At 44.2% G+C, this 8,886-nt stretch overlaps 1 protein-coding gene across 3 annotated transcripts in view; it reads left to right on the forward strand.

The window, feature by feature from the left end:
* The window catches only part of LOC119425154 (unconventional myosin-XVIIIb), a 281,445-nt gene that overhangs the window by 71,419 nt on the left and 201,140 nt on the right, over positions 1-8,886 (forward strand). The window lies entirely within an intron of this gene.

Genomic DNA, 8,886 nt, shown 5'->3' on the forward strand with positions numbered 1-8,886 from the left:
AAATTTGATAGAGTTCAAAGTATAAGTTAGGGATGACTCTCAGCTGTTGTTGGTTGGGCCACAATATAACTGGCTAACACGTAACAGTTTGAATCCGGCTAAGTCTAAAGTTAATTAACCAGAGATGTTTACCCAATGATTCTTTCCCAAGAGTTGTATAAAAAAACTGTCAGAGCTTTATGACAAACTTGGTATGCAGACACACACACACATGCACGCAGAGGTGGCCCACATCAAAGCTACCATCAACACCAGCGAGGACCCACACCAGTATGCATATCACAAGAATCGATCAATAGAGGACGCATCTCCTCTGTGGTCCACGCTGCTCTCACCCACCTGGAGCTGAAAGACTCCTACGTCCATATGCTCTTTGTGGACTTCACATCTGCCTTCAACACCATGATCCCCCAAACCATGATGGACAAACTACTTACACTAGGACTAAGCTCCTCACTATCCAACAATCCTGGACTTCATAACAAACAGACCACAGTCTGTGAGGATTCACAACTTCTCCTCCACCATTGATGGGTGGCAGTTGGACTTCCTGTTGTGGCAGTTGGACTTCCTGTTGTGGACACTGTTGTGGATGCTGGACCTACAGAACAAGACAAGACAAAACTCAGAGCTCTCACAGGAGAACAATTTAGGAATCACCGTCTGCAAAGACTCATCGCTCAGGTAAAATTTAACTTCTGGAGTTAAACTAAAACCATAACATGATGTGAAGACGTGGAGCCAAGCTAGCTACATCTGAGCCAAGAAGCTGAAGCAAAGGGGTAAGATACCCGTGTAAAGAACTCGGTTACAGTGTAAAGAACCAACTACTTGCAGCAGCTTTACTAACATTCAACGTGATAACGTGGAGTGCAACACTGAAGAAATTCAGACTTCCCACAAAGCTAACAGAAGCTAACTTGGGGCTAACAGAAGCTAACTTCGGCCCTAGCTGCTGCTAGCAGTGGAGCTCACTTCCCACAAGCAAAAGCAAAACAAGGAATGAGTGATGAACTTTCCTTGTGATGATGTGGCTTGTTCTGGCCTGTTCAGTGTGTACGTAGCTTTTCTTATAAATATGATTTAAAAAGAAACTAAGCAAGCAAACATCAAGACTAAAAGTATAATTGTAAGAGAATGGGACCTAAGAAGACTCAAGCATCGGGGGATCTTGATGACATTAAGAATTCCTTGGACTTTCTTTCTGAGGAAGTGGCAACTATACGGCTCCATCAAAAAACATTTTGGACCTGGTAAAAGAAGTGAAGTTGTTGAGACTTCTTAATGAGGAAAAGGACAAACGGATCGCTGTACTGGAGAACCGAGTAGCCAACTTGGAGCAATACAATAGGATAATTGATGTGATCATCACTGGACTTAGAGTCAAGCCCTGTTCGTATGCTAACGCAGTTGCTGCACCCAGTCCTGCTGGTGAACCATCAGTTGAAGTGCTTGACGCCAGAGAGAAACAAGTGGCTTCTTTCCTCCGGACCAAGGGGATAGAAGTGTACTGTGACTCTGTGGAAGCATGCCACCCGCTTCCGAGAAGGGGAGAAGAAGATAAACCTGCCATTATCATGAGATTCACAAATAGGAAATACAAGTTTTCTTTGTTAAAACAAGGCAGATTGTTGAAAGGATCGAACGTATTTATTAATGAGCACTTGACTAAGAAGAATGCTGACATTGCCAGAAAGGCCCGGTTTCTAAGAAAGCAGAAAAAGATTCAGTCAACATGGACAACAAATTGTAAGATCTTCATTAAACTGAATGGAGCTCCGGAGGAAGCAAAGGTTCTGGTTGTCCGGGACATCGCTGAACAGGACAAATACAACTGAATGCTTTGATTGACGATTGGGAACTCAGGTGATCAAGTAGCGTGCTAAGGGCTAGCTTAGCTGCCCTTGACTACAATATATTTAAATACACGGGTTCTCTCTTTTTCAAGCTAAATTACTGCCATGTGACCGAGGTAACTGTGCGTAGATTGTTTAATCAGTGACACTGAGACGTTAATTTTCTTTGACCCATCAGAATAAATGTGGTCATTTATTTAACAGAATCAAAATTTAACATCAAAATGTACAAGTGATTAGCTGATCTGGTTCTGATTAATAAAACTTGGCACGTTTTACTTAATAAAAACAACAGACATTTCTGAAGGCATCTAGATTAATTACTGGCAAAATAGAAGAGTTTACAAGAGGAGAGATTTAGAGGTTTAAAGAGGAGGATTTAGATGGATGAAGGAAAGGGTGTGTCTGTTCGGACCGTAGAATGGCACGCTCCCTTCAACACCAGCTCAACTCTCCGGTACACTTCAGGACGTGCAGAGACTTTGTTACCTTAGACGGGGATACCTCTGCTCAGGAACAGGAGTTCATTAGTACGATCCTTTTACAGCGTCTCCGGGCAGTGGCTGGGCAGGAAAAGGAGTCGTGCCGGTTACTCCGTTAAACAGAAACAGCTTCCTTCGAGGTTGTAGGGCATTATGCCCGGGAGGGTTCACAGCAAGGCACTGTGACTCCGTCAGAAGTTCCACTCAGATGTGGAAGACTCCATAGTCCCAACTCGACTCAGAAGACTGAAGACTGAAGACTGACTGAAGACTGAGAAGTTCCAAGAAGTGTGGACTCTTAAAGAGTTCTCACTTCCGGTCACTTCAGGACTTCCTGATTGGTTGAAACAACTAACAGGGGGTGGTTCTAGTGACGTTAGAGCAGGGGTGGGCAATTATTTTTTCCATGGGGCCACATGAGAAACAGAAAATATTGTGGAGGGCCGGCCAAAAGGCTGATCTCAATTCTGCATAATATTAACTCTATTTCTTTATAAAATCTGTAAATAGCATTGTTTTGACAAGCTGGTAAGAGTATATGTTATAATTAAGCAATGAAAACATGAGGTTGCCTTCCAAAAAAATGTAATTTATTCAAGCGAATTTCCCAAAACAATGGGAATGGCAATAAATCCCTAAAACAACATCATGAAAACACACAACATGTGCAAATAAAAATAACCACAATACAATTAAAATCATGCACAACTCAACCATCAAAACATCATTTAAAACTTCTTACATTTTTAAGTTGTTTTTTCTTGTTCAGTGAGAGAAATCTAGTCTCTCCTGGGCTTTAACGAGTGCATCAAAATCAGGTTGAATGTCTGAGGTGGAGATGCGAAGCACAGCTGACAGATGATCGTCAGTGAGAGATGATCTGTACCTGGATTTCGTGAACTTCATCATTGAAAATGTTTGTTCACATATGTAGGTAGAGCCAAAGAGAACCAACATCTTCTGAGCATGTCTCTTCATGTTTGGAAAGTTCTCCTCTTTGAGAGAAGAGTAGAAATCCAGTAGAGATCCTGATTTAAAGAGCTCTGCCAGTACTGCATCAGACTGCAGATCGATGAGTTCCAGCTGAACATCACTGGGTGCATTATCCACACTGCAGGTAAAGGGAGAGGTCTGCCAGGTTGCTACCAACCAAAACACCTCGGTACCACCTCAGGTGACAAACTTAATGGTATGGGTCCACATCGTGGCGGAGCAAGTTATTAGCCTTAAACAGGCGTACTTTCAACCATCTCCTACGCTTTTCAAACCAGGACTGTCCATTGAGGCCGCAAGTCAAGTGAGCCTCGACTCCAGAACCACATCTGTTGCTGTGTCCAACACAGGCACAGAGGAGGTACTGATCCCGAGAAACACAAGGCTAGGATGGTTGATCTCCACAGATTTTCATGATTTTGAACTTGGCATTCCATTTCTGGGAGGACTCCCAGACAACCTGGTATCGAGTCAAGAGACTGGTCCAGTTTGGTCCACGAAACCAACACAGGCCATATCTCTCTTCTCAACCAATGATGTCGATTTAGGACCTCAAACCTATAGTGTCTTACCTATAGACCGGTCTAGCGACACAGAAAGGGACTCACTGGAGCCCCCCAAACATCAAGAACCCTTAGCAATCTCTTCACAGATTGAACAGGTGGTCACCCTAGCTGACGCCCTGATGACTGATGAAGAAAGGGATAAACTCCGCCAAGTTCTCATGAAATATGAGAAGTCATTCTCAACTGACTCAATGGATTGTGGGTTGACCTCGCTCCACACAGTGAGCATCCCAACTCCGCCAAACTCACCGCCTACATTTGACAGACAATACAAGATTCCCCTGGCAGCACATCAACCTGTCAAGGAAATCATTGATGACCTTTTAGATAAAGGCATAATCAGATAATGTAATAGCACCTACTCTGCACCTTTATGGCCAGTTTTGAAACCAAATGGTAAGTGGAGACTTACCATAGACTACAGAAAGCTAAACAAACAAGTTCCTTTATCTAGGTGGCCAATGACCCAGATCCAACAGGAACTGCCCAAGGTCACCAATGGTAAGTACTTTTCCACCCTCGACGTCGCCTCTGGTTTTAGGACCATTCCTGTGCACGCAGAGGACCAACACAAACTAGCTTTCACTTTAGGTAGCCGACAATACACCTTCACCAGGTACCCCTTTGGCTACGCTAACTCACCAGCTGAGTTCAACATCTTTTTGAATAAAGCATGTCCAGATGCCCACGAATGTGGGACACTGATCTACGTGGATGATGTCCTTTTAAGGCAGCCAACACTGGACTTACACTTGGCTGAGATCGACCACGTTCTGAATCAACTGACTACTGCTGGTGCTAAAATCTCACTGTCGAAATGCCAGTGGTACAGGACCAAGGTGGACGACGTTGGCCTACTAGTAGGTCCAGACGGAGTACAACCACAGTTGACTCGCACCCAGGGCCTAGACAATCTCAAAGTCCCCGCCAATCTCAGAGAACTACAAAGTTTTCTGGGCGTGTGTAACTACTCACACCAATTCATAGAGAACTACGCAGACCTTGCGAAACCACTGACTGAACTCTTAAAGAAAGACGTCCCATTTGTCTGCACTGATAACCAACAGCAGGCAATGAACGCTCTCAGGGATAGACTCAAGTCAGCCCCATGTCTAGTCTATCCAGACTACAACAAAGAGTTTCACTTGGAAGTGGACTTTTTAGCTCACTGCATGAGTGCAGGTCTGTACCAGATGCATGACAAAGACAAGCGTGTGGTGGCCTATGCCAGTAAGACAATGGCAGGCCTTGAATTAAAGTTCTCAGACTATGAGAAAGCTCTACTGACCACTGTGTGGGCAGTTAGACACTTCTCCAGTTACATCGGTGGACAAAAAAATCATTGTTGAAACACAACACCAGCCAGTGACTTTCCTGAATAGCCAACGCATCAGAGATGGTGTGGTGACAAACTCACGGGTAGCCACGTGGCTCATGGCACTTCAAAGTTTTGACCTACACATCCGCCACGGACAAAACAAGAAGTCACATTTGGGCACTGACCTGGCACTCTGCCAGGAATGTACACAAGATGTACCAGCCACCCAACCACCAGCTGCAGAAAAACCCTCAGTAAGTGATGACCCGAATCACCACTACTTTGATAACAATATCTGCAAAGATATGGCAACACTGTACGTGGATGGATGCTCATTCCACCACGAACAAACCTGCAAATCAGGTGTCGGAGGGATTCTCCTCCAAGACCAACAAGAGGTCACTTTTAGCTATAAATTAGGCTCTCAGACTTCTCAGTACGCTGAGATAGCAGGAATCCTAATAGCTCTCCAGATGGCAGTAGAACGCTCCATCCAAACGCTAGTCATCTGCACGGACTCCAATTACGCTCGACTTAGTTTCTTGTGTCATCTCGCTCTGTGGAAACAGAACGGCTTTCTCACAAGCAACAAGAAAGTGGTCAAACACAAAGAGCTTTTCATGGCATGTGATCACTTGATGACATCACATGACCTACAGGTCTACTGGAAAAAGGTTCCAGGACATTCTAGAGTCCTAGGCGATGACAAGCAGTATAACGACCTTGCAGACTTCCTAGCCAAGGACGAAGCCGTGGACGGCCCTCCATGGTCCATTGACCCCTCTTGGCTGCTCGCAACTCTGTCAGTACAATCTACAGCCGAGGTAATGACAGTCACACGTGCACAGGCTGCAGCCAAACCGGCTGACAACACAGTCTCTGTACAACCCATGCTGACTGACCCAGACATCATCCAACTTCAGAAGTTGGATCCTGCGATAAACTCGATGATGCTGTACTTGACTGACCCAGACAAAAACACTCCGTCCGAAGCCGACCTAGATTCCAATCCAGACCTTAAAGTCCTCTTTCAGCTGCGCAAACAGCTAAAACTAATCAAGGGCATCCTAACTTTTGCTCATGGACCGACGTCCTCACCCGTGTTCATGGTCCCCCATGACCACAGGGGGGTGATGTTAGTTCATGCGCATGACCTCCCGTCCGCAGGACACAAGGGAGATAACGCCAACTTGAAAGCATTAAAACAAATTGCTTATTGGCCTGGAATGAAAAAGATGTCAAGAACTACATAAAAGGGTGCCTGGTCTGTGGCCAGTTTCAGCCATCCAGACCACTCCACAGAGCACCACTGCAAAATAGAGGCATTGCATTACCATGGTCTGACCTCCAGATTGACTGGGTTGGACCACTTACTAAGAGCACTAGAGGAAACAAATATTTTCTCACGGTAACTTGCGCATTCACCAAATGGGTAGAATGTCTACCAGCTCCTAACGATACAGCACAAACAACTGCTATGTTACTAATGAATCGTGTATTTTCAAGGTTTGGACTTCCTCTCAGGGTGAACTCAGACCAAGGTACACACTTCACAGCTGAAGTGATGAAAGAACTGTGGAAGATGCTAGGCATCAAAGTCAACTTCCATGTTGGCTACCACCCACAGGCCTCAGGCCAAGTGGAGAGAGCAAACAGAACTGTTCTAAGTATTTTGAAGAAATACTTAGCCGCAAACCGTAAGGACTGGGACGTGAAACTCCCTCTAGTCCTCATGGCCATAAGGGCCACTCTACACAAATCGACTGGCATCTCTCCCTTCGAGATGATGACTGGTCGACAAATGACTCTCCCTCTACACCTGTTGTACCAACCAGGCGATGCCGCCATGGCAACAGCCTACACCACACAACAATACATGAATGACTTGGAGGAACACCTTAAAAACACCTTTGCGTTTGCCCAGAGAAACCTGAAAAAATCCGCTGAAGGACGAAAGGCGTACTATGACCAAAAGGCCTCTCACGAGGAACTCCAAGTGGGAGATAGGGTCTGGTACTACACGTTCGCCCCCACAACCGGGAAAGGAGAGTCCGGGACCGGAACTCTCGCCCGCAAACTGATGCCCAGGTGGACTGGACCCCACCTGATAACAGACAAACTGTCTCCAGTTGTCTACCAGATCAAAATCAGCAAAGGCCAAAAAGAGCCAATTGTTAAATGGGTACATCGAAACCAGGTCAAACTACACAAGGTGTTCAATAACTCCACAGGAGACAAAGACCCCACAAACTCAGACCTCGTGTGAAAAAGGTCGTCCAAGCAGAAACTAAATAAGTCCAAGCTTGATTAGGTGTTAAGATAACAACTCAGACGCGATAACGTGATCGAATCTGACAATCAGAGTGAGTGACGCACTGAAACGTTGTTTTCTAGTTGCTTAATCACTACTTTTATCGTTGTTGAAATGTTGTTTTTCTGATTGCTTAATCACTATTTTTGTCGATGTTGAGACATCGTTTATTTGGTTTTGGTATTGTTTCTGAACACCCCCAGCAAGAATGAATTTTGTGTGTACTTTAGTTAGAGACTATGAGGACTTTAACTATGCCAACATGCAGTTCATTTGTTAAACTTCAACCTTTTAGGAGTAAGTAAGTAAGTAAGTAAAGTTTATTTATAAAGTGCTTATCACAGACATAAAGTCACAAAGTGCTGTACATAAAATCAGACATAAAATCACAAAGTGTTGTACAAAAAAAAAATCAATGCTAAAATATACAAAGAATAAAACAAGCCTAAGAACTACAAGAAGCACAGTAAAATCATGACATAAAAGCCTGGGAGAATAAAAGTGTTTTCAGTTGCTTTTTAAAAACCTCAACAGAGTCAGCAGAATGAAGTTGCAGTGGCAAACTGTTCCACATTCTTGGAGCCACTGACTGAAAGGCCCTGTCCCCTTTAGTTTTCAGCCGCATACTTGGAACATCCAAGAGGTTCTGTGACTGGGAGCGAAGACCACGAGCAGCAGAGTATTTGGTCAAAAGCTGACAAAGATACACAGGAGCCTGGCCATTTAAAGCTCTGTACGTCAGCACAAGAACTTTAAAACGGATTCTAAACTTGACTGGGAGCCAGTGTAGTGAATATAGGACCGGGGTGATGTGACAATATTTGCTGGATTTGGTGAGAAGTCTGGCAGCTGCATTCTGAATTACTTGTAGACGTGAAACAGAAGACTTGTCCAGGCAGGTAAAAAGGGCATTACAGTAGTCCAGACGTGATGACACAAAAGCATGAATAATTTTCTCTAGATCGGTTCTGGAGACCATAGGTCGTATTTTAGAAATGTTTCTTAAATGAAAGAAACAAGAACGGGAAATAGCTTTAACGTGAGACTCAAAGCCTAATGATGAGTGAAATGTGACTCCTAAATTTTTTACTTTTGATTTGGCTACTGGGCAGAAAGAGGCAATTTTCTGATTGATTTTTGGGTGAAGATGACTCGGAGCAGTAATCAAAGTCTCTGTCTTACTGGTGTTTAAAACCAGGAAGTTACTGGCAAGCCAGTCACTGACATGGGACAAACATTGGACAAGGATGGCCAATTTATCCAGCTGATGTGGTTTAAATGAAAAATACAACTGAATGTCATCAGCATAAATATGATAAGAAATATCAGAAAAGGATTGAATAATGCTGGCAAGTGGGAT

Source organism: Nematolebias whitei, chromosome 18 (assembly GCF_014905685.2).
Source record: "Nematolebias whitei isolate Nwh7 chromosome 18, NemWhi1, whole genome shotgun sequence".
Classification (NCBI taxonomy): Eukaryota; Metazoa; Chordata; class Actinopteri; order Cyprinodontiformes; family Rivulidae; genus Nematolebias; species Nematolebias whitei.